Below are 26750 nucleotides of genomic sequence, written 5' to 3'. Positions count from 1 at the left end.
TTTATTAAATGCTGCCAACAATAGTGCAATAGAAGGGAAAAGAAGAGAGACTGACAGTTAGCTGAAGCCTAACCAGATTGAAAACACTAAAAGGTTTCTCTTGTGCTGAAGTTCAAGAGGGAATACAAAGCTCTGTTTTCTCAAGGGGGATTTTAATTGTCTCTTGTTTTCTGGCTTTAGGAATTGGGGTCAAAAGTGGAATTATCTGTTTTTTTCTGAGCCATTCTTAAACTTTTTCTAGGGAATACTGAATAAAGTCCACTTGAAAACAACCTTTATTTCACTTGAGAACAACCTTTATTTGTTATATTCACCAAGATACTCATACTTGCACTACACCAAGTACTGCACTTTTTACGTATCTGCCAGCTTCCTCTGAACTCATGCTACTGCTGCTGGTTCCAGCAGCAGAAACCCAGAGCAACGGCAGCAGAGCCCATGAAAAGAGACGCAGCCATGAACAAGTTAATAGACACAGCTAAAGCATCTGCAAGCAACGTTATACTTCAGGCTTCAGTGGTTTGCTTTTTATTTGCACTATTACTTGTATTTTTACTATGTGGCAAAAATATCTAGAGGCATTGGTTGGAGGGGTTTTAATCTACGATTTGTTTAACTTCAAAACAATAAATAAAAAATAAAAATTAATTAGAACAGCCAGGAAGAGAGAGCTGCTTTTGTTGGCTGCAAATAAAGGACTCTAATACATCCTTTCATAAACAAGCCTCCTCTGTATTAAGGTTTCTTGTAAGAACAGGCAGGCTTCAAAAGAGGTTCAGAGGTTTGGTTTAGGATAGGAACCCAAAAGCTGAGAAAACTCAGTTGTCTCTAAAGCAAAGCTGGAAGTCTTGGGAGAATGGCTTGAGTGAGACTTTCTGGTATTTACCATGTCTGTTCAAGCATGAATGGTACTATAAAAACAACCTCTCATGGTGCTTTTCAGGAAACAAGACCTTTTCTGCTGAACCAGCCAAAACCCATTAATTTCAATACATAAAATGATGAAACAAGAAGTTGGCTGCCCTCAAAGGTAAACAGAGGTCAAGGTGGAGCATGGCAAGTAGCTATATTTTCATTAAAGAAGTGCCCTAAAGAAAAAGTTATTTCATGCAAAACTGCTCAAATGAAAAGAAATAACTTACATAAAGAGTTTATAAACTATTCTGTTCATCTTCCAGTAATAATCCAGTAGAGGAGTTTATTGGCAGGAACATCAGCAGATGAGAACACTTTTAGGGAAAAAAAAAACGTTATCTGCAGTCAGCAATGAGAAGATGAGGTTAAAAGTCAAATAACTTCCTGCAGATTCTTCTCTGAATGTTAGTAATCTCATCCAAATTGGTTTGCTATTCCTTGATCCATGGTGTATCTTTTGCAGTTTTAACAGCCTCCATGTTTAAACACCCAGGAAAGGGGCAAGATATACATATTGCAGTGTCAAAAATGACAAAAAGCATGTTCTTTCAGACATACATTTATGACCTTACAAGTAAACAAGAAACTTGTCTGACAAACCTCCTTCACAGGCCTTAATTAGTAATCCACTGAATCAGTACAGGTGCTCAAAATTAGTATTTGCAAGCTTCCTGCTCTTGAGTGTAAATAAACTGTTAACAAAACTACCAGGACTGGGGCAATAAGAACAATTTTCCTTCTTTCCTTCTTCCCACCCTCCAGACAATCCCATTTTAATCACTGCATAACCCTACATACATCTTTGCTCTCTCCGTGCTCATAGCTTTCTCTTTTCCAGACCTTTTTTAGCCCCAAGGCAAGAGAGATGATGAGGACTGTCAGAGAAAGGGAAGGAAGAGTGGGAGGGAATGCCCTTCCTCTGCAGCCTGGGAATGAGCAGAACAGGTTTTCCAAAATTCCCTGCTTTCTCATCTCAGGCAGTGCCAGAGCAAATAGCCAGGGAATGCAGTCACCTGAACCCATGGTCAGACACCCCCCCCCCAAATTACACACCCTAGCAGATGTGATCAAACACATTCCTAGCTCCAAGGGATCCCCAATCCTCAAATTTTACACATCAACCTTCTATAAATACAGAAGATAACCAGTGTTACTCATTATACAGTCCTAAGAATCAGCTGCTCTTGATGCCACTGGCTTGTTGGTGGACATCGGAAGGGGGCTGGAAGTCAATTTTAATTGCATCACTCAAAAGATAACTATTTACCATCTTTATGGAGCACAGGCTGATCAGAGCAATCTAGCTATACCTACAGCCCATAGAAGCTTTGAAATGATGCAACCAAAAATGTTCTTGCCTTAGAAAAGCATTATAGATAGATATTTTGTTTGCACTCAGAAATAAGAGACATTTTTTGACCCAGACAACTCCAGGCTAGATTGCCCCTGACCTTGACTAATCTTTTATTTTTTGGCATGTTTTTTGCATGCGTCATCTCACTAGAGCACAGCACATAGAGAACTTCCAGTTGTTAATGCAGCACTTCTTTCCCAAATATGCCCAAATGAAGAGTTGTAGTCCAGATTTTCCATTAAATTTATTGTCAGAAGGTCTTTAAGTGCAAGGGAGGACAAGAGGACCAAAGCCAAGATATTTAGAGGAAAAGACAAGGGCAGCAAGGAGGAGAGGGTAATACCGAAAGATCTGGATTCTAAAGGAGAATGGATAAGTTCCCAGAGTGTGGGTTAGAACAAGGAAAAGAGTGGTAATGCTAGAAAGGAAAGAAAACAGAAAAGCACAAGTATATGAATTACATCCCAGGAGAAGCCCTGCATCCTAGGAATAAGTGAATGAGAGTTTCTCCTGGAAAAAAGGGCACTGCAATCCCACTGTGCAGCGATATTTGCTTCTGGCTCTGCACCTTCCTGACTTACCCTACAAGAGCACTTGGCATCACTGGTTGGAAGGGCAATAAGTGTTTCAGTCACTGGTATTTATCTTTTAATTTTTCTTAGTCAAGACTGCAATATTTTTTTGCAAAATCAAATTTATTAGGTGTGACTGCATGTATATCCTTTTAGCTATCATAGTGACATATGCCCAAAGAAATGCCTCTCCTACAACAGAAAGCAGCAGCATTTAGATCATCCAGCTCAGCTGACCACAAAGAACTGATGCACAGTGTTCTAATGCATTCAGAAGGGGTGTAATAAGATGCCTTAGCCAAAATCCCTCATCCCTGCCCTAAAGTTATAGTTCATCAGATAACTTCATTCACATTCATACTGCAGCTTTTATTTTATGATAGCAAAACCATTTTTTAGGCCATACATCCATCATAATTCACATATTCATACATGCTCTCCAGCAGATGCAACCACACCAAAGTCAAAAGTAATATTCCATTTTCACCAAGAGGTGAAGATGCAAGGTTTTTTCTTAAGTCAGATTCTTTCTGCTCAACAGAGAAACACCACATGCTGAATGATAGAAAATCTTTTATACTGGAATAGGATCCTAATTATTGCTTCATTTTGCCAGTTCCTACGAATCACCAGGGAAAGATTAAAGCAAAAGTAAATATTGGTTCCTTGTCCTATTTACAGTAATCAAACAATGAAGTAACTTGAGTCATGCTACTAAAAACTAAAAAGTGCAAATGGTTATATTTCTCTTTCAGTTTGCAAGCAAAAACTGTTAATCTGAAGGATTGCTGATGTCTAAGAAGCAGCTGCACCCATCCTACCAAAGCATTTTTTCCTGAAAATTCATATGCAAGCTGTTCCCAATGATAGGCACGAGTAGGGTGGCAGTGGAGAGCTAAGAGTGCTGCAGAAAGACCAGCAGACTAAGCCTTACATGCATCAACAGCCTTACATTTACCAGCAGCTAAAGATTTTCAGTGTGGTGAATAAATGAAAGACACTGGCACCCCTCAACTCCTCCAATATGCACTTCTCCTGAAAACTGGCTACTAAACTTTCCAGGAGAGTCTAAGTATCTGGAGCAAATAGCACTATACTACATCCTTCCGGCATTTCTTTCATCCTGGAGGATAGTTCACACAGAACTTAAATCAAATACTTATGTGTTTTCTCTTTTTAATGTCCAGATGTTTGAGTGCTACTATCAATAGTTAGAAGAAAACAGAGCTAGAGAAGCAGGATGAATAGTATGAGGATGAGTGGGCATCATTTCAAAAAAACTCTGCTCTTTAAATCCATTAGTATTCAAACGGTTTAAGTGCCATGACGCTCAATTCATTCTATCACAATGACTTAAATAGCCTGTTCTGCCACTGTAAGTCAGATAATCAAGGGCACAAGCATTTAAGTTATAAAAGCTTGCACAGCTGCACCACCAGTTGCTAATTATAGGTGTGCAATTTTATGGAAATAAAGATTTCTTTAAACTGAAACCCCTGGTTTTTTTTTTTCACTTTCGCCTGGTTACGTTATTTACTGAAAATGAAATATGTACTATTCCCTAAAAAAATTGATTTACAATAATAACACCTCAAAGATACCCAAATCATACATATACTGGTCTTTGAAACAATAAAAAGCTCTATTCAGGTGAAAGACCAGTTCACACACAAATACACTTGATAGCAAGAGTCTTTCAAGAAACACTGCAATTACAAAGCACAAAATGGCATCTTGTGTCATCTTGCCATCCACCTGATTTGTTTGTCACAAAGAGAAAGCAGCAAGTTAAAGTTGAAATCTGGCTTCCTTAAAGTCTAAATAACAACCTATCATTGACATCCTTCATTATAAAAGGACCTCGATACTCTTTACAGTTTTTCTGTATGAATTCCATTTCACCCTTTGCCTAGAAGAACCAACTCTCCCCATTGGAACACAGTAGCTTGTTAATAGCAAGTAACAATATTAGGACAAAAAAAAAAAAATGAATGCCATGTTCAGCCACATCTACAAAGGAAAAATGTTGCCATATTGGACTTCAGGTAAGATGAGGGCTAGCCCAACTCTCTTCCTAAAGCAAGGAAATGAACGTCTCGAGTTTAGAATGAATGACAGATGTTTTTTGATCTGTGAAATGCCAGCAAGACACAGCCCTGACATAAGCTCAATACATGGACATTGGCTTGCTCCCAAGCTTGGGAAAAACATCACAGGCTGAAGACAGCCATAGAAGAGCACTTTGTATTTCTGTGGCAATCTGTTTTGTGCCCAGGGGCTTCTTATGCAAAAAATGTATTAAATAAGTCAAAGCACACAAATAATTGTGGACTGAGCAGGAAAATGGAGAGGGACATATTTCAGAGCTGTCAGATCCTAAGGAAAATCTGATCCCAAAGTTATTAAGCTTAGATGTATTACAAATATGACCCATCATCCAGTTTATAATTCCCTGACAATATGAGCAGCTGGCTTGACCACAGTGCCTGCAGAAAATGACACCTTCTATATAAAACATATGCACAAGCTTTCACATACATGTTTCCACAAAGTGTGACACAAAGAAAGGATGAGCATGGCATCAGCACACTCCACCATCACACAAGACCATGGACATTTTCATAACAAGATGGCCAGTTGCTTAGTTTCATCATATTAAACTGATTAAAAGGAAAGTTCTTCTGAACCATAACCATGGATACATTGCATTCTTCTGCTGTTGAATCCCTGTACAATGCTTTTTACATGACTGCCAAGTTAAAGTGCAAATGTCCCTCCAGGTTTAACTGGCAGGGTTATCAGTAATTCCTTTCCCATTTTTAAAAAGTAAACTATAATATTACTAAAAAGACCTGCTGGCAGAAAAACCACACAGTTACCGAAGACCTTTGATCTTGGGCAGTAATTGCCACAAGCAGTTTAGCAACGTGATTTACGATCAGACAATATTCACAACTGTACATATTCCAGACTCAGGCACTCATTAAGGCAATTGGCATGGCCACAGGTGTCATGTCACAGAAAATATTTTCTAAAACAACTTGAAAAACAGGACTCCACCACTCAGGGACAGCAGGAAATGGTCCTCAGGTGTCTCAACCTTCTAGACAGTTTTTTTTCAACACACCTCTCGGCATCAGCACTTTCCACATTCTGACACCCTGAAAGATTGTTGAATCACATCAGCTTCCTGCTCTCGGCACATACCTAAACCTTTTGATCCATCTTTTCCTCTAATGAATATTTTTAGGGAAAACCGTTTCTGCTCTCAAAAATCACCCCTTTCAAACATTCATGATGGGACGTCAAATGATTCAGCACAGAACATCTTCAGTTAGCTTACAGCCACTTTATTTGGTTTTGTTGAGTTTTTAATAAAAAAAAAACACTACCTTCAACCAATCTACCAAAACTTTGTCTGATAACTTTGATCAAACTTTAGAATCAACTGTTAGCAAATGTCTTCAACGACACAAGCATTGGCTCTGCTGGTCTTTGTTGCTCATTGGTAATGTGGTGACAGGATACTTAAAGTATTTCCAAACAAGCTCTACAAGTACCAGTATTCCATAAGATGTAGAGTCTATTTCAAGTTATCTTGAAATGCTTTGCATGATCTATTTGTAACCGGTCATTTAGAGAAATAATCAAGTTGTAGAAAGAACAGAAAACCTTTGCCATCCATCGAGAAAGAACTCATATGTTGTGTGAGCCAAGTGATAAAGCATCTACCACAAAGAGCGGATAGTAGAAGAGAACAGCTAACAAGCAGTTCATGTTGAAAATCAGTAACACGTGCTGGTGACTAAAGCAGTGAACAGCAGTTACTGCAGTTAAGTTTCATTTGCAGTTGGAATAAAGGGACAGTATTTGCCAGCTCTGGCCCTGAGCATACCACCTCTGACTGAAATTTGATCAAAAGGTCACCTAAGCTGCTCTGAATTCAAGTACGTTACTACATCTCTAATAAAAACATCTAAGTAGTATCAGTGCTTCATTCACAGCTCTTCACAGACAACTGTTATATCTTAAGACTATTAAGTGACAATATTTTCTTTCCGAGCATGACGTTTTACAGGAAAAGCTTGAACATTCCCTTAGCCTGTATATTCTTAAGTCCAGTGCTGCTCCCAATTAGGCCAGAACAGAAGCTTGTAATAACTCAGTCCTTAATTAGATTTAGGCTATTTCCTGCTTTTCCAACCAAGGCTGGGCAGGCCTGTGTTTTAATGTAGCAGCAGCCCTACTGGCAGATCCACTAATGAATCAGCAGAGAAGCCCATCAATCCAAGTAAAACTCAGAACCATTTGACACCATTTAAACTTCTCTCTCCGGCCCTCAAGCCCCATTTTCTCCAAGACATTGTCTGAACACTTCTTTGCAGAATCACTTGATTGGGTCCAGACATTGCACTGCGTTTCAAAGATGTTGAGAGTCTGCCCATGGCAGACAGGGTGCTGATCATGGGCATAAACATTTGGAAATAAAATACCCAGCGACACCTCCTAAGCAGATCAACTCCCAGATGTGTTCAGCAAAGAATTGAAAAGAACAAGGCAATTCTTCAGAAGGCAAGTGCTGAGCACAGGAATTTGGCATTGGACAAAGCAGAATCAGACAATTCAAAATACTTCCAAATACTTCTGTTTCTTTACCAATAAATACCAGGGAGGAGCAGGGGAACAAAGAAAGAAAAAAACCTCAAACACACTTTCCCTTTTCCTATAGACCAGCACCAAGCTACAGAATTTCTTCTGTTAAAACTCTTACCAAACAGCTAATTACAGTGAAACAGAAAAAGGAGAAATGTGAGACTAAGCAACAACTCTCTTCTATTAGGAATATTAGTCAATAATGTATGCACTGAGGCAAGACCAGATAACAGCAGGACAAATGCCAGCCAAACAGTAAAATTGTAAAGACATGGAAAATTACATCTTGAATTCATCAGTCTGCTATTACATCAGCCTTTGGCCACTAACAGGCAACAACTTTCTCTGGAAATGGCAAATTTGCACTTTTGGTGTACACATGACTGGGCAGAGAGGCAGAATGTGATACTGTTATATTTTAGAGAGTGTTCTGTTGGGGTTTTTAAGCACAAACACTCTTTACTGTAATCCTAACTAAGGAATTAAATTTGCAGTGAAGAAACAACTGCTCTGCACTCCTTAAAATACAACCCACCAGATAGTTATCCTAAAAAGTTTTGCCAAAAAAGAGTTGAAAAGATTTATAAACACTTCATCTTGTCCTGAGCTTAAATCAATACCGTTATATTTCAAGCTGTAAATTATGGCAGGTATAGTATCTGCTCCAGTCCATTCCTATAATAGATCATTATTAATGGTCATCACCATTCTTCTCTTCCTTTTATAGCTCCTGTCTGGAAATACCACTCTTTAAAAATAAGTAAATAAGCCATTCCTCAGCTATCCTTCTCAACTGCAGTAACTTACCTGCTTCACAACATGGCTTAGGTGGCCCTACCAGGAACAGAGGGCACACTGTCCCAGGCACTGCATAAACAAACCAGAAGAGACAATCCCTGCCCCAGAGCATCGTAGTGTAAGCATAAGCAAAAAAGAATTTGAATGACCAGTTGAAACAGACTCCTGCCTAGAGGCCAAATAAAATGACAACTTTACTGGGTCAAAGGCCTTCAGCACTACCCTAAGATTTTCTGTATTAGCATAGCTAACATTTTAAAATAAATATTGAATATTTGATGCTGTCATGGATAAAATATGCCCTCATATAGAGTCAGATAAAGCAGCTTCTTATTTCACATAAAACCTGCATCCACATGCACTAGGAGCACTCCATGATGTGGACTAATGCATAGTGAACTGTTAAGTTCACACATATATTTTAGCTTTGAACTAGACACTTATGCAGATTATACCTCAGAAACTATTAGCTAATCCTGCAGTGAGCTAAATCTGCTTTACCCTCCCCCCTGAGGTCACTAAGTGTTGGTGAAAGATGACCAGCCAGTGTCAGTACCAGCAAAGACTACAAATGGGGAAGTGATTCCTCTTTCCACATCTCACATCTTCAGCCCATGAGTCATTTCTTCATTTGTTTTTTATTTAAATTTAAAATAATCCCCATCTTGAGACACAGATTAAACTTTAGTACCCCCAATGCAACAAGAATCCCAGTTGGTGGCACAGAGTCATCTATAACTACTCACACAATTTCAGTGCAATTTCCTCAAAATAAAAACATTTAAAAGAAATAGGAGGTTTTCAAAAAGAAAACAACATATCCCACATCTCCAGAGAAAGGGGTTTGAATGTTTATTTTGACCTTTTATTAAAAGACTCATTTTGCTACAACTACAGAGGCACGATCTTCAAATCACAGATTTGACTGCAGAGATAAGCAGGAAAACAGGTTTCTCTCCTTTGCAAAGTGCCAAAATCCTGATAGAAAGGTGGAAAACTCGGAATGAAACATGAGGTCAAGTATTTAGAATGCAAATAATCCACCCAGATCTAGGGGTTTATATCCACAGAAACAACTTTGAGCTATCTGCCAAAGTTCAGCTGAAGCTCAAGTTTCAGGAGGGGGGAATAAAGACAACAGAAGACATCCATTTAGACTTGAAAAAAGCAGTTCTAAAAGACGCAAGAACAACAATATTTTAGTACTAGAAACCGAGTTTTCTTCAGCAACACACAGCTTCCCATGAATAATAAAACAGTACTCTCAATGTTTTATGAGGTACAGCTTAGTTGTGAAGACTATCTGCAGGACTTACTTAGAACACACTGATGATTTTGCATTCAAAAAGATCACAGTAATATTCAACTAATCTAAGGCAACCACATCCTACAATGACAGCTACAGGAAGCAAAATCAAAGAGGACATCCTAAGAAATTGATGGGGAGCTAAAAAGTACTTTATTATTTCTCCACATTACTGTAGCATCCAGGAGTCCTAATAAGCCCAAACCCCACTGTGCTAGACGCTACTGTACAACCGATTTACGAACTAGACATGCTTTTCAATGAACAAAAGAAAGTACATGCTAATAATGTTATTACAGCATCAGGGCGGCATTATCTTAGACAATGAGAAATGTGGAAATTTTATATGCTTTATTATTATTAAAAGTAGCACTGTTACCTTGGCAACTGCTGAATCACTTGGGAGTTTGTTAAAGAAACCCAAATGTTACTTATACTTGCACATTTGCAATCAATTTAGGGAAAACAATTGGGGGGTTGTTGGTGGTGCTTTTCTTATAGAAAAAAAAAAAAAAAAAAATCACATTTTTTCCTTATGACTGTGACCCTGCAAATTTCAACCTTGGTTTTGGTTTTTTGGATTTTTTGTTTGTTTTTTTAATAAATCAGTTCTTGGGGTTGAATTAAGACAGATCATATCTCATTTGCACCCAAAGTAATCTGGACAATACAAGTTTAGTAGTCTATATAGGATCTTGATCAGAAATAGAGCAGCACAGACACTGCAGCGCACACAAAAATCAAGTTGGATAGCTTCACACCTCCTAGGCAGGTACTGGACAAAGGGACAGGCACCTCACCTTGGGGAGGGAGAAAAAAGGAATCCCTTCAACCATTTCCATTTTGTAAGGGCCCACCCAACACTCCCAGACACAAGAACACAGAACTGTGCAATGGTAAGTGCACAACACCCTAACACACTGTGCAGCCGAATCTGGAACTTGAATGGTTTCTAGCTTCCAAATGCTGGTGTCCCCATTTTGGCTTTGTCCTTCCTTAGCAGCATCTATTCCCTTTCTAGGTAAGAATTAGGAGAAGGAAGATAATGGGAAACTGCAGGAGGATCAGTCTGTGAGATGTGACGATTGTGTGGGATAGCTTTTTCCTTTCTAGTTTTCATCAAAATATTATTTCTCAAGTACAGGCCAGCCCAACAGCAGCAAAAAGCAGAACACTGACAAATCCCAGCCTCTCTGTCAAGGAATCTCATGAAATTCAATTAGGCTATGGAAAAAAAAAAAAAAAAAATAAAAAGGGGGGTCATTTTGGACAATCTTGATTTTTGAAATTGAGAATTGCCACACACAATTATTGTCGAGTATACCCCCCCAAAAATACCCATTTTTCTTAAAATAAACATGGCCAAAGATACAGCAGGCTCCTTAAGGCACTGCCAACTCTTTAAGGTGTACCGAGTGAACTGGATTAAAATAGGTTAAAAACAAATCCCCCTGACTCATACTTGCAGGACTGCCCCTTAGCTTCAGTCTAACTGTTGGCATCCCACAGCAAACATTATACAGTCTTAGCTGAGTTCTCAGGAGGTCATCCTCCTTTCTATCACCTCTGAAGCTTGCCTGGGGTTACTCCTCTCATGCAGCAATCCCTAGGCCAAATTGCTGCTGCAGGCACCTCTCCAAAGCCTCCCTTCCTGCAAGCCACACTGCAACATGAACAGTTAAATCCCAGAAAGGCTGTAAGGGCAAAGCAAGCCAACTGCTGCTCAGCACCAGCAAGCATAGCAGAACATAACATACCACACATCTCCTCAATTGCAGAGTGAGCTGTTAAGCATCACCAAACATATTGAAATTCTGTGTCTCTTCAGCTGAACTGCAAAAGGACATGCTGCAGTTTCACAAAGAAAGCATAATTTTCCAAATGCTTTCCAGAGTGAAAGTTAGTTTCTCTAAAATTAAGAGGATCTTTTCATTCTCCTTGTTAGCTGTTTATCATAATACATTTGGAGGCTCAACATAAATCAGAGCCAGAGGAACACCTGTTTTAAATGACTTAAATATCTTTAGTGAGAGAACAGCTATTAAAACCCACCCTCCAGAAAACATGAATACTCCCAAGACCGAGGAAGACCAGAATTCAGCTATATTTAAACAAATTAATTGTTTCAATGTGAATGTTGAATAGTTACAGAGTTCCTGCTATTGCTAGTGCATTAGGAACTAATTAGCAAGAGGTTAAATATAAGACTATTGGAACCTCCAAAGAGGTATTTTTACACTCATGGGCCAACATTTAATATATTTGTCATATGCTATTATTATGAACTGAACAATTTAATTGCTTAAATCATTTGAAGTAAAATAATTAGAAAGCTGTCATGAATGCATTCTGCTTGTGTTTTAAATTCTTCAGACTAACCTAAGCCCTAGTAGGCTAGCTAGTTTGTGTTTACCCAGTTTCACATGGCACTATCACAGCACCCAAGACAATTACCTCTGTTTACAGGACATATTGAATAAACAGCCGTCAGCAGATATTGTCTGGCCTCAAAGCTACCATACACTCCAAGATCACCTCCAAAAAAGGGCCATGCTGGGCATTTACTTTCGTTCCCCAAATGTGAGCAGCTACATTTAAAACCATACCATCATCATGGGGAAGGTGGCAATTATTGACTTCCATAACAGAGAAAATAACATTTAATTTCTGCTCCATCCCCACTGTCCCTTTCTGTATCCTCTCCAGAGAGAGGGCACAGAAAAGGTCACAGATACTGCAAGACTGCTGCAGAAAGATGGTCTACTTGTACACTCATTCCTGTATCACCATGTTTCCTACTCAGCAGGATGCATGACACATCTCCATTTTCTTCTCCAGCTTATCTGACCCTCCTGCCTAAACTGCTTGTTGTCTCGAGGACACTGCCATCTGCTAGCCTGCATTTTCTTATTCCAAAGCCTCACAAGGGAAGACCTAAATCTCCTCAAACATTCCCAATGTAACACAAACGGTTTCAGACATCACTTTAAGTAACATCCTAGAAGTCTTTCTCTCAAATAAAAGGAATACATGCCACCCAAGACTGCCTAGCAGAAGAGAAACCCCATGATCTGGAAACAGCACAAAATTAATTCTTGCACTTTGGCAATGTATGATCTCTTTGTTATATATAGTCCAGTCTCTGCTCAGGTTTTCATCCTCTGCGTACCTCAAACTCTAACATAAAGCCAGCATAAAATTAAAAAAGAAAACAAGCAGAAATGTTTTGTTACATCTGCTTAAGAGAAAAAAAAATATTCTTTAAGCTCTAGCTGCTTACACACAAAGCAGTTCACAGCAGCTGAAAAGACAGAATACAGATCTTGCTAACCACTGAATACAGCAATTAGATAAGAGAAGAGCAGAAGCAACTCTCAATTTGCCTTTATACAGCTTATCAGTTTTATTTTGCACTTTTACATTTCTGTAGTTTATATAAAAAGCCAGTAGCTATCTGGCAAGATTTACATCTAGAAACAGCATCACATATGAAAGATCAGGGGAACTGGATGCCTCAGGACATTGCAAACTTCTCACCTCCCACTAACCTGCTTGAAACTTGCCTTGATCATGTTATGTGTTAACCAAAAATATTTTTTAAGTATCCGTTTCTGTAGGTTTGTCACTCTAAACAGAGTGATGAAGTTTATTAAAGTTATCATGTGAAATACTGAATGCTTGCACAGCAGAAAATAACAGCTTGCAAGTTCAGCAATCTTCCCTCTGCTGTGATGTAACTGCTTTAACAAAGCAAAATTCCTAGTCATTGCTTGACCAGGCAGAGCCAAGTTGAATGGCAGATGTTAGAGATTTCATCACAAAAAAAACAAACCTCCAGAAGCAAACTGTCAAATGTGACTTTGCTCCCTAAAATAATCAAATGAACGCATTCACATGTGACCTATATGCAGTAGCTTATCCCATCAAATCTAGGACACCCTATCCTGTTGATTCAATATTACAATTCTGAAGTTTTAATATTGAACAGCATTATACTAACAAAATACATCATCTTTGAAGCTTAACCTCAGACTGCCCTAAAGTTTTGAATACCAGCACTATGACTAGATAAGTGTCTAATTTGAGGCAGTCCTGTATTTATTGTGGCTATACAAATAACAAAGCTCTCAATCAGCCAAGGCCTCTCAAGAGGCTCAGTTCTTTCTTTAAAAACCTTTATGGGCAACGATCAGAAGAGACCAGAGGTTGCTTACTTGCTGATTGATGATCAGAAACCTGTTCTAAATGTGTATGTGTCTGCATTACAATAGTTACAACAGGTACATTTCATGAACTCCTGAGGACTGGGGACAAGAACAGAAGGGGTATTCAGTTGTCATTAGTTTCTCTGACATAGCACTCATTGCTCCCATATCAAAGCTTATGGACAGCTTGTTTTGTGAATACCCCTCTCTTGCTTTGTCAATATTCCACTTCAGAGGAGGATGGAAATTTATAGTTGGGGAAAAAAAAAAAAGAAAAAAAGAAGTGTTGTCCAATGCAGAACAAAGCTTGCCCCAGTAAGCCAAAAAAATGACATAATCATGCCACTTAATTGGAAGTCTGCTTAGAAAGCAAAAATACATTCCATACATAAACAGTTACCCTCCATTAATCTTCCTCTTCAAAATGAAGAATCTCTTTGGGAGCTGTAGCCTGGGGTATTTTTTTGTTTACTTTTTAAACAGTCATTTATCTGTCTCTCCTCAAATACAAGCAAGACCAGAATAGCAGAGAGTTTGTCAAGTACACGAGAGGAGTTTCAAGTGCAGAAGCTAGCGTACATCTTAATGCCCAGAACTGCAGGGCATTATCCAATTCAATCATCAGATATCTATGCCAAAGCTAAACTTTACTTCCTCCTATGTTCAGCTGTTTGCCAAATATGATATTATCTCACCAGCAGCAAAACACATGGTGCTTCAGCATCCCAGGTTTCCAACACCTGCCCAAGCCTTTCAGCATGCTCTTTACCCCACATTTATTATCAAACTGTTCTTGAAGAAAAAAAGTGATGCAATTGAATTCAGTCACATTTAGGAGGGATTAAAAGAGTAGATATCCAGACTAAATAGTTTAAACTGGGAGCTCAGTAATAGAAATCTCATTTAAGAAGTAATTGAGAAAGCAGAGGCATTTGTACTATGGGTTTATAATATTCATGTCAAATAAGCAAGTCCATCTGATTTTTCCGGAAACTCAGGCAATAAGCACTACTGGGATTTACAATAATAGTTCTACAACAAGTGATAATAGGAACAATCTTTTCCACCCCCAAAGCATAAGTGAAGTCTTAGAGCAGGGGTTCTATGGGGGGGGGGGGAATGATTTTCTTAAATCATGCCACAGCTAACCAGCTGTTTATACCTTTCCTTCGATCTTTGAAACACAAAAGCATTCTCACCATCATCCTACTTAGAATACAATCTGATTTAGAACAACAGTTGCAAACATTAATAGGTTTAAACCATAACGATGATGACTTGCCTGCAGTTCCATCTGTAGCCAAATCTGTGTTAATTCACAGCAAAATTTCTAGCTAATTTGTGTGAAGGAACAGAGTTGTGCTCTATTAGTGTGTCCAGGAAACTATAAAGATAGGGGGAAAATACATTTCTAAATACATATTGTCTTTTATTATGATTGAAACACATGTCTAAAATTAAAATTAACCACCAAAAGGCTGTAATTTTCCAGCAATTTCAGATATGGGAGTTAGATGTATTCTGAGATAAGGATGTTAAAGAATCCTTTATTCCTAACAAAGCGGCTGTTTCACATGGAGTGAAACAGTGACACAGTATGTCTGATCCTTGGAAGCTACCAGTGCAAGTTTTCCACTCCACACTGCCTCTGGCTTTTTCAATTGGCAGGTTTTAGTTGTCAAACAACAACTATTTCTAACCGGACCAGTGAGAAGAGTAGCAAGTCTACCCCGATTTCCCTGACCAAGCATTTGCCCTAGAGACTAGGGCACTCTCCTACATCCCTGCTCTAACCCCCCCCCCCCTCAAAAAAAAATACAACCATTTACATTCTCTGCTGCTCTTTTCCATTCCCTTCTCCCTCAACCTAAAAGCTAGCCAGAAAAGGGCAATTATTTGTCATCTTAAACATGCTTAATTTTTATATCTTTTGCCCCCAAATCATTCTCTGCAACATTCCAGATTCTTGATTCTTAACCACTGTTTGCAGGAACAGTTAGAAAAAAAAACTTAATCCCAAAGATAAAGTACACATAACATAACAAAAATGTTCCACACTGACCCACTGAGACAGCTAAAATGTAACACCCGACATCATCTTCCTGCAGCCATCTAAAAAAACAACAACATGAGAAATCAGTGAAGTTTTTAAAAGGCTTTCATAACCTAGAAGCAAGATCAATGTGCATTTAATAACAGATAAGGGGAATTGTAATATACGCAAGATTTTCCTGCACTTTTCATATTTGCTTTCCCCCAACATGTTTTATTTGGTAATTTCCAAGATGTGTCAGTAATATTTCATTCAGTAATGAATTAAGAAGGAAACAAGCTGCAAAGAAGTTTAATTCAATAACTTTGGAGCAATTTAAACATACAGTTCAGTTCTGTGAATCGTTCTGTGCATGTTTGCTGTCAGAACAATCTGCAGGATCATGTGCTGCCCTGGTTTCAGCACAAATCTGAAAGTGGTTAATGCAAAGCAAAGAAAAGCTATTACTTCAATCAGATAGGCCATGATGGAACAGCAGTCTAGGGAGGGAAACAGTAAATGCTTTCTTCAAAGGACACAATCACACTGTATATGCAATGCACATGTGTTCTGAAATATGCCCAATTTACACCAGCAATTCAGATCTCATCATTCATTTGAGTTAAATAGAGAATTAACAGCTCTTCCTCCATGGACTGACCATCTGATAGATTCTAATTATGGATGAGAGGGTGAAAATAATAGTTTTCAGAGATCTTTGAATAGGTCATGTAATCCATGCAAAATTCAGGTCATATCTAAACAGAGGCCTTCATAGGAAGTTTTATGTCCAATTCATAAGATTTGCCCATTTCTCCAAGTTATTAATCCTTTCTACTTATGGTGGCACAAGGAAAAGCCCTAGAATGTCCATACCTGTAAAGGTCAGGAACAATTCTAAACACAGAAACACTTGCAGGCCAAAAATATTTTTGAATAACCTTAAAAAAGGAAAAAAAATAAAAATCCTTGCTCATTGAGAGAAAAACAATGCCTTCTTCTTCCACCCCCAGCCTTAGCTTCCGCTAAGTTTCAGCTACATGAAACAGTCTAGCACTTTTATATATTTCATATGTAGGTCATCCAGAACATTTACATAGCCTACTAAAAATCATTTTCTGCAAAAAATGTAACGTTACATTATAGTTCTCTTATAAGAAAGCTATTTCAAAGTGAAATATGCAGCATTCTAAACTTTTCCTATCAATACCCTTTCTGCCCAATAAGTTTCAGTCTTATAAAAATCACACCAAACATTATTTGAACTGTCATAAGATACCAAATAATTATAGGTCTGATTTTCTATTTACTTTTTTTTAATTACTAATTTAGAACTTGGATGTGTGCTTTCTAGGTTTATTTTCAAATTCATTTTGGTAATTTATCACAGTTCTTCCCAAATCTGGCTTCTAGTTAAGAAGACCTCTACATATATGGTCTGACTTTCTAAAGGGGCCTATTAGGAAAGGAAGAAAGAAAAAAAGATGAAGAAAAGAAATTCCATTACCGTTTTCATGCTTTTTCATTGAACCATCACTGCATTAGCTTGCAATAACTCTAAAGGAGGATTATAAAAGTGCTTTCCCAGAATGTGTACTAAAAGGAAAGGAGCTCCAAACCTGGAGAGTATCTGAAAGGGGCCTCTTGTTGAGTGAATTCTCCCATGCAGCCCTTTGAAACCCTTTGCCTGGTCAAGCTGCTGGGCCTCCACACACAATTAGCTATTACTGCAGCTTATCCCAAATACTTTCACCAGCCCATCACAGCAGTGATTAGGAAAAACCTTACTGCATGTTGGTAATGGATCCATTAGCAGGATCCTACTTCAGTTCAGAACAAGTTGAAACAATTTCACACATCTTCACTGCATGTGGGCTTTTGAAGAGCCACATCCCCGCTCCCCACCATAACAGTTCTCTACAGATATCCAGGCTTTTGAGTTCACAGTTTTATTTGGTAGTCCTGCTTTGACAAATATGAAGTGTTTACAGATAGTTAACAGCATGCATGTAAAGCAAGGCTCTGCTAAAAATTGTGAATTTTATACACTAGGAGAGATATAAATAAAGGAAAAAATCATCTGTACTTTTCATTCTTAGACAATGTTTATTATCTCATCAATGCGATTTCAAAAGGCCTAGCCTAAAAGGGCACTTTGTATAGACATACAGGGGAGATGGAATTGGCTGCAATGTGAGGTAGAAGCTTTTTTTGTTAAGACATCGATGTAACCAAGTCTCTTATTTCTCTATGCATCATCCCAAATATATCATCCCCTTTGATTGTATTTATTTCTACAAGCATGTCCTAACCACTGCAGTAGTGGTATTTTTACCTGAATATAATAGCTGTTTATCACCACCTACCCATACCACAGAGATTCCCAAATCTTCTTATTCACGGAAAAGAATAAAATGGAGAAAGACAGCCAGCACTGTCATATATCCAAGAAGTACTAAGGACCATGAATTAAACCAGAAATCCAGAAGATAACATGGTGCCTGCACCCTTTCAGTTTTTGAACCAGAATCTTCAGGAATGCCACAACACATCTTAAGCCACATTACCTCAGGGAAATAAAAATAAAACCCCAGTTTGACAACTGCACTGCATCTGAAAAGCAGAACTGGAAAATCCACAGAGGCTGAAGAAGTGCCAAGGGAAACAGTGGAATTTGCTAGAAGCTTTGAATTGCAAATGCAAGGGGAAATCCTCTTCTGGGAAATATATTCAAACTCTATATACAAAGCACATGAATGCCAAAAGAAATCTGATACCTTTCTCTCCCTTTTCACTCTTTGTCTTTTACCCTCTTTTTCTATCTCACTTCACCTTTCCTTTTCTCTATTTCCCTCTCCTTTATTAGCTGTGTTTTGTTGTTGCTGTAACATTTTCTTCAGAGAGAGGCAATCACAAAATGTTTGTTCTGCAGACCATCCCAAAGAGGAAGGGCTTTGTGATCTGCAGGGGACAGCAAAAGCCCTGAAAATTCACCCACATCAGCAGCTGCCCCACAAAGTTCTTTCCTTACATTCAGGGCGCCGATGTTTCTTTTTTGCCCAGTGCATGAGGCTCCATTTGTTTTTTGACTAGTTTAGGTTATCCATCACTACCCATCTCACCCCTGCAATGGAAGGGAGCATTCACAGAACAATGCAGGCACAGTCCAAAGCAGTACAACTGCAGCACATTACTACCCCTCTACTTTTGCACCCTAGTCCCAAGTGCCAGCAGAAACTGGTTAGAAAGCTCCAGGAACGTGACAGAATCTGCAGTATAAACCCCAACAACCCTGATTCAAGCTTGGAACAGGGTTATAAATACGTTATTTCTCAAGATCTAATCTTATTGTCCAACAGAACTAAAAAAAACAGCAGACTAGGTTCCTTCCTCAACAAATGACAATATATCTCCAAGTACCATGCTAAGCTCATATCTATAAGCTTGTAATTAGTGTCTGATCCTGCAGCAAAAAGCCTTTCAAATTAATACCACTAAATAAAAAAATCCTTGAATCATAACCAGGCATTCTAAGGCTGCAACCCAACACAATTGCACGTGAGTTTTCCATTAATGTCTAATGGTTACCTTGTCATTGTGAAAACAAGTTTGCAGGTTCTGACCATTCTTGGGAAAAGAGGAGCAGCACAGCTTTCAACTGCTGCCTTCACAGGACAAGCAGCTATGCAGTGATCTGAGCATTTTGTGAACTATACTGCATTTGTAGGCACACAATTCACTGAATGCTACTGCATTATCATTTCCCCTTTTAATGATAAGTTCTATGCCAAATTTCAGTGAAGTGATTTTAAAGCAAGTAACTGGTATAGAATTCAACATATGGTTCCTTGTAAAATCAGAGTACAAGTGCAAAACACTTCAATATTACTAACTGACTGCTCCTGGGAAATAGCAAGCGTTTTCCCAATCACAGCACACCACCAGAAAAACACCTGAAAACTAATCCTTCCTTTGTTTAAAGGTATTATATAAAAAGCAAAACAAAACCTCAGTCTTGCCTTAGCAATTAGATTTGGAAACTGAAAAATAGCCAAGGCTTTTATCACATACAAAACTGGTGGGAAGCTGATAGACTGTAGCAGTCAAACCATGATTAACTAGACATTACTGGTTGGATTTTGATCAGAAGAACCAGGGTACAACTGTATCTACTGATAAGAAAGAGCCCATCCAGGTGGCTGATGAAGCCCTTTCTTCTGCTTTCCTAACAGCCTTAGTACTACATACACACAGAAGGACTGCTAATACAGTAGAAAACAAGGACCACAATGGTATTAATTTCCTCGGCCTCTGAATTATGATTTTGTGCTTGGTTTTGAGACAGAAAAATCTCTATAAAAGAGAAATTTGTACACTGTCAGAGAGAAGAATAAAGAGCAGACTGATCTCTGCAAATGCTTTCTAACTGATGGTTTGTAAACTAGAGCAGAAGTTACTTTCCAGAGTAACCAGACACACAGCCAGCTTCTCAGATCATTACCCATACATAATTTTTCTCATCAAACATATTAGAGATTGCAGAGAGGCTTACAGAGTTTTCACAGCAAATGAGTTTTAAATTGCAAAAGGGTCCCAAGTATTCCCAAAGGCAATTTACACATATGACCTTTTGGGCACAAAATCCACAAGTTTTTCTATTACAAAGCCCAAAATCTCATCTTTTCCAGAACAAAATAGAATAATTACATATAGCAAAGACCAACGAGCCAAAGGCTATGCCCAACTACAAACCTCACTATTCATCCTTTTTCTCTTTAGCTGTCCTCTGGGCTGATAGTGGGAAAAGCCTATCCCAGCCCCACTCTACACCTCTTCCAACTTCAGCACACAAATACCTGGTGAATAGCAGTAACTTTTGTGCCTTTTCCTCAAAGAGCATCCCACCTCCTCCATTTCCTTTCTGGTGTCTCCTGGAGCAGCCCTGTGCATTTTCCTCCTGCCCCCTATTTGACTAGGGCATTCAGAGTTCCAGCAGCTGCTCTTAGTTAGCTAATCAGTCTAAGCAATTAGGCTCTTCATTAGCTCTTTGCAAAGGATCGCTGCTCTATGACACACCTGTATCCCATCCCATCACCAAACCTCAAATGACCTGTGTTAGGCATGACTGCCATCAGTCAGCTACAATCTTTGAAACGTTAAGCCTTTCTGAAGCAGCCACCTTCTCCAAAAGAGTCTAGTAAAAGGCAAATAGTTCAGGCCATGATAAAATTGTCTTCTGCCCTACCTGCTCCTCATGAGGAATGCAAGAAACAATACATGTGCATGTGAAGGTCAGCAGGGAAGGTAGATGAGGGCCATGATTATCCTTCCTTGTATGAGGACCACACAAACCACAAAATTAATCATTTTATATTCAGTTGCACTTTCATCCAAAGATCCTCAAGCAGTTCACAAACAGCAATTCATTAACCTCCACATCCCCCTGCAAGGTGTGCACATGGAAGCAGAGGAGCAGTTTTACATATGAGTTACAAGCCGTGCAGGGAGCAGCTATGAGGCAGCACAGCCTCCTTCTCCTCCCCGTGCCTATGTACAGCCCTGCAGCATGTCTGCGTAGAGCTCAATTTATGGAAGGTGGAAACAGACACTGGGGGATTACACATCATAAAACACATATATGGCAATGCCAAAAAGGCAGGTCATAGTGTGTTGGGGTGCAACATTGATTATAAATAATAAGCCATGTCTGTGCTTCAACTTTCTCTGTGCTTCTGCTGAGGGTGAAAACAGGACTTGGCATTTCTGCAAGCATGAGACTATTTTCAGTTTCCCCACCGCTAAGGAAGACTTCCTTTATTTGGCCCCTTTTTGAAACACTGAACCCCTGCCGTAAACGTGCCAAATTCTGGTAGGCAAACTCTGCACCTTTCTGAGATAGATTTACATGGTAACTTGTCAAAAAGAATGAGGACTGTGCAAAATGGTACCGAAGATTTTAGGACAAGCAGCCAAGTGAAGCTACAAGGACAGGGACTGTTAAGATGAGGATTCAGAAGGTGAGTGAGCTGCTACTAAAAGGGTTAATTCTGCTCCTCTCTGCTCAGCAACATGATCCAGTGTGCTCAGCCCTGGCACTTGTCTCAGCCCAGAGAGCCCGTTCAGTTGTCTAAACCTGTGGACAACCATTGTCCCATCTTGTGTCAATGTTAGCAGCGTTGCCCTGCTCAGGACCTGGGCCATTCAATGGAACAGCCTCAAAGAGTTCTCTGGAGAAGACTTGATCTGAAGCTGTCACTCCTAATTATAACACCTCCAGTCATAACTAGAAGGGATAAGATTATGCTACAGTCCATAGCTTTTCAGCTAAAAATTACAAACAGGCTTTCACCTGCTTTCTTTCCAGCTCCCATTCTTTTTCTCTGGCATCCTGAGATATACTTGTTATGTAGTGCAAGATAATCACCAGTTGTTGAGATAACTGTCATCTTTGTATTCCAGATAATTTCTAACTAGCTTTTAACCTTTGCCACCTCTCTGCATGCATACAGGTGTTTACTAGCTTGCATATAATGTCTGGTTTTGGTGTGCCATCACATGGGGTGTGATGCAGGTGTGGGAAGGGATTTCAAACTAGTCTTCCTGTGGCTGTGATGCACCTCAGATTTTATTTTGTATGTGTCTCTCTCAGCAGGCTGTCAATACAAGACAAAATTGAGTGGCAGACTGTGGGGCAAATGCAACCCATAAACTGTGCTGCACTGCTATGGAAACTTCATTTCACTTTGGTTGGTTTTGTGCATCACTGTAAGTGACGGGAGGTGCAGGGCCCAACCAGCCCCAGTGCTCACACCGCATAGTTTTGGATTTTCTTCAGATTTGCACTTTCAGAAGGTATTTTACTTGGATAAAGAGGTGTCTTTGTCTCACCCTCGATTATGAAATTCAAATGACAGCCCTTTGCCTTAGGTGCTGCTTGCTTTTCCTCTGCTTCTTTCATTTCTCCTCCCTGCTGCTACACTGGAGTGAATAATGCATTTTTTTAGCTAATTTCCGTGGATTAGGCTTCCAATTAATTCAAGCCAGTTTTTACAGACTCTGCCAATTCAGCTTGCTAAAATTCACTTGGAATTATTGGGGTAGGGTGACGGGGTTTCCCATATTTTTTTTCCAGATTAACTGCAAGAATTCAGTGGAAACAAATTAGTCTTTCTTACACGTGAGTATATACCATCAGTACGTGCAGGATTTATTTCAGCCCAAACTGAAAGCACAAATTACACTCTCTTCCTTTCTAAAAGGCCCAAACAGTTTCACACCAACTGACAGTGGTAGTAATTAATGTGAAGGATCCCTGGGGTCTTTTAACCTCCTTTCTTAGCTTTTGATGGCTGAGACAGCCACAACCTGTGTGCCATTTAACTATCTATAAAACTGAGGAGGAAAAAGCATTTAAACACGACATTGGGTTTTCTTTAAACTCTCTAATGAGCTCTAGATAAAGCAGGGAGGCTTTTACTGGGGATTTTAAGAAACACTTTTTTCCCTTCAGTTGTTCTCCCTAGGGTGGAGAATTTCTCTCTCAGCCTAGACAGATGAAATCTAGGAACAGCTCCCACAAAAACGAGGAGCACCAACTGTGTCAAACAGGATTGCATGGTAAAGATGTGCCATAGACTGGTTTACTCCTTTCATTGATCTGGTGCAGTTCGCCATGTCTATTCACATGCAAAATTGTGGCAGGATTTTTTCCTTTGCTTTTTTGTTTGTTGGCTGCAGATTTGCCAGCTACTCCAGGGTAGTTCAGAATTATTAGCTCATACAAATAATGCAGCTTTCTGATACTTAACTTAAATCAGCTAATCCCTAAGAGAGGCAGTGATAACTACTGGTTGGACCTAGGGCTGGGAGCTAAATTTTGCCACCAAACTGTGATACTGGACAAATCAGTCAGCTTTCTCAAACCCAGACCTCTGTGTACTACCTCAAGAAAGGAAGCACCCCTCTGGCGAAGCACTTTAATATCCTCTAAGAATGGGGCTTGTTGGAAGTGTAAAAGGATATTAAAGGACCAGGGAGAATTTACTCTTAGTTTGATTTCCAGTTCAGGGATTTCAAGATACCAGCATAGGAGTGGCTCTTTTCTAAACACTCCAATATGTTGTACCTAATATTATAACACCTCTTCAAATACGTACCTTAAAGAGATACTGCAGATGCAGAATGATGCACTCATATGCTCGAATTAAGCCTGCCTATATCAGAGCTCTACCAGACTCCTGAGAAAGCAGCCAGCAGCTGAACCCCGCTCTGCCCTGTGTCAGCCTCCAGAGCCATACAGCAGGATGAGATGGGTTTCTCCTCAGAGTTGACATTTTAGTTTAAACTGCCAAAGAAAGTGGGTTGCAGTTCAGCCTGGACACCAGGCTGAACTGCAGACAACAGGCGTATGTCTCCTCTGCTTCACTGCAGGGGCAAGGAGTGCCTACAGTGGGCAGGAAGGGACAGCACAGAGCAAATAGGCAAGGATGGTGGGGCTTCACATTGCCACCCAAGCTCATTTAGCAGAGCCCTGGGTTTCATTTGCCCCCTTCAGTGTCTGCTCATGCATGACCACAAGACCGCATCATCTCACATTCTCATTGCCAGTAAGTGGGTGAGCTGGTTCAGACGGAACAAGAACTATACAGAATAGCACGTGCTTTTACTTCGCTTCTCTCCATGTTCTGTCAAATGTCTGAAATACACTTGGGCTGGAACCATAAGCACAGCACAAGAATCTTTCTAAAGTATAGCAGTCTATGGCTGACAATGGAAACAGTGAAGCAGAGATGCTTTGAGCTCTGTGCCTTTTATTTATGTAATGCTCAGATTTACCAAAACTGTCTCACAGAAATTTCTGACACAACCTTACCCTGGAGAAAACCAGAATTTCAGATCTGACATCTGAAGCTAATTAAACATATAAGAAACAACAAGTGAATGAATTGATTTTCCCATTTTGTGGTTTAGGAAAAAAAAAAAAAAAAGGACAAAAAACCAGGAAAATATTGATCTGAAGCAGAAGTGTTTGTGGCTGTTGGGCAGAATTAAAAAAAAAAAAAAGTCAGCTACATCTTGAAACCCAAAATGAAATATTTTGAAATAGTTAAAAAAAAAAGTCAAAAAAAGTCTGATTTCATTCCATCTATAAAATACCAGGTTTTGATACACTAAAATGTTATCCTACTTCTCAATTCTGGATGAAATAATTCCCTGAATTTACCCCAAATTTTTAAGTCTCTCCATTTCTCAGTGAAATCTCTCTACTTGAAAACCTTTTATCCAGTCTGCATCAGAATACTCCTTTTAGTGGTAGTGAAACTACTCCCATGCACTGACACTGTTAAAACATCTATGATTTATTTACTGTGTTCTACACTTTCCAAAATGAGTAGCATTTTGACAGTTCAATTTGAGATATCTTACAGAGAGCTAGCTTTCAGGAATTCCAAAGTCTTTCCTTATGAGAAATCAGAGCCAGCTGACTTGTGCCTATATGGGTATTTTAGGCTGCAGCAGCAGGGCAGCTCTGAGGACAGTTCACACCTGAATCTAGTCACCCCATGATGGCTGGATTGACAGAGCAGTTCTCTGTGCTTTCAGAGAGGACTGTAATTTAACATTTTCAGGTGTTAACCAACATACAGAGACATAAGGATTTGAATCAATAGCTGCTCCTTTAGACAGCTTTATACCATGTTTGTGATATGGAAATTTAGTCCAGGAGACCAGGCTGAACTTACTCTGAAGAAGAATCTCCAGAGAACATGAGATGTGGATGCAGAAACCTCAGCACCAACTTCTTTACTCAACTAATCTGCCCCTATTTTGCTGATTTATTTGCTAATGTAGTCATAGCACAGGACATCTCATAGTGAACATCAGAAAATATTATCAAATCACAAACAGTTCCTGAAATTAAAAGCAATAAAAGAGAGCAATTTGCAAGATGAATTGAAAGAAAACAGGAAGGACACAGCAGCAAGCTCATGGAATTATTGAACTTACATTTCTTTACAATGGTTTCTTGGTCAGGGCAGGAATTAATATCTCTTGTGTTAGTACAAAGACAGAGACATCCCAGTCACTTTCAGGTGATAGTAGATAATCTTATCATAGAAAAAAACCTTGCAGCAAACTAATTTTGACAATAGTTTCACCAGTAGGGAGACTGCAAAACCAAATTCTGCACCTGAGACACAGCTAATGCCAGCACTCTAATGGTAAAGTATTAGTTTTCTATAAATGTTCTTTTCTAAGTTAACTTAGTAACTATGAATTCAGCTTAGTGTTTTTAATATGACTTCACATAGTACAGTGTTGGCCTAGAAAAAGCTATGATGCCATGTGTAAACTATTCATTACAAATCCACTAATTGAAAACTTACCAAAATCGTTTGGAGTCATATTCTAATAAGGTTAACATTTCTATAAGCAAAGTAAAGACAAAAAAGAAGTTGTAATTCAGCTTCAAGCCAAAACATTAGTATCAAATTCAAGCCTACCACAAAAGGAAGACCACGTTTTTAAGACATCAGAGAAGTTTGCAGAAGCCTGCAAAATTATCAGCTGAAATCCTAATATAAATCTCAAACCAAACGGAAAAGACATCATAGACATCTTAACTTCATCCAATATTTTCAGTCTAGAATAATGAGACTCACCATGGGGGCTCTTGCTGTAATACAATCCTGATGTTCACTAGTGCACTAGGAACCTTGTGGACATCAGCAGGGAACAGAGAGTGCAGCAGTAAGGCCATAGGGAAGAGAATCTTTGACACTTCAGCCATCCAAGGAGTTTGATTATGGCTTATGCTGCAAATCCAGAAAACCACATGCTACTAATGAGCTCCTAAACCTCGGCTTCTACAGCATGTAAAAACTGATCAGAAGAGAAGTTGCCATTTAAAGAT

At 39.2% G+C, this 26750-nt stretch overlaps 1 long non-coding RNA gene across 1 annotated transcript in view; it reads right to left on the bottom strand.

The window, feature by feature from the left end:
* Positions 1-9133: 9133 nt before the first annotated feature.
* The window catches only part of LOC134167104 (uncharacterized), an 80860-nt gene continuing 63243 nt past the window's right edge, over positions 9134-26750 (bottom strand). The window contains exons 4-5 of the long non-coding RNA XR_009966074.1: positions 16712-16776; positions 9134-9270 (exon numbers count right to left, since the gene is read on the bottom strand). This is a non-coding gene — a long non-coding RNA (uncharacterized LOC134167104). The remainder of the gene's footprint in view (positions 9271-16711; positions 16777-26750) is intronic.

This window comes from Pezoporus occidentalis, unplaced genomic scaffold (assembly GCF_034315485.1).
Source record: "Pezoporus occidentalis ecotype Australia unplaced genomic scaffold, CSIRO_AGI_Poc_V1 ctg11, whole genome shotgun sequence".
Taxonomy (NCBI): Eukaryota; Metazoa; Chordata; class Aves; order Psittaciformes; family Psittacidae; genus Pezoporus; species Pezoporus occidentalis.
This window is presented reverse-complemented; position numbering and strand designations above follow the sequence as displayed.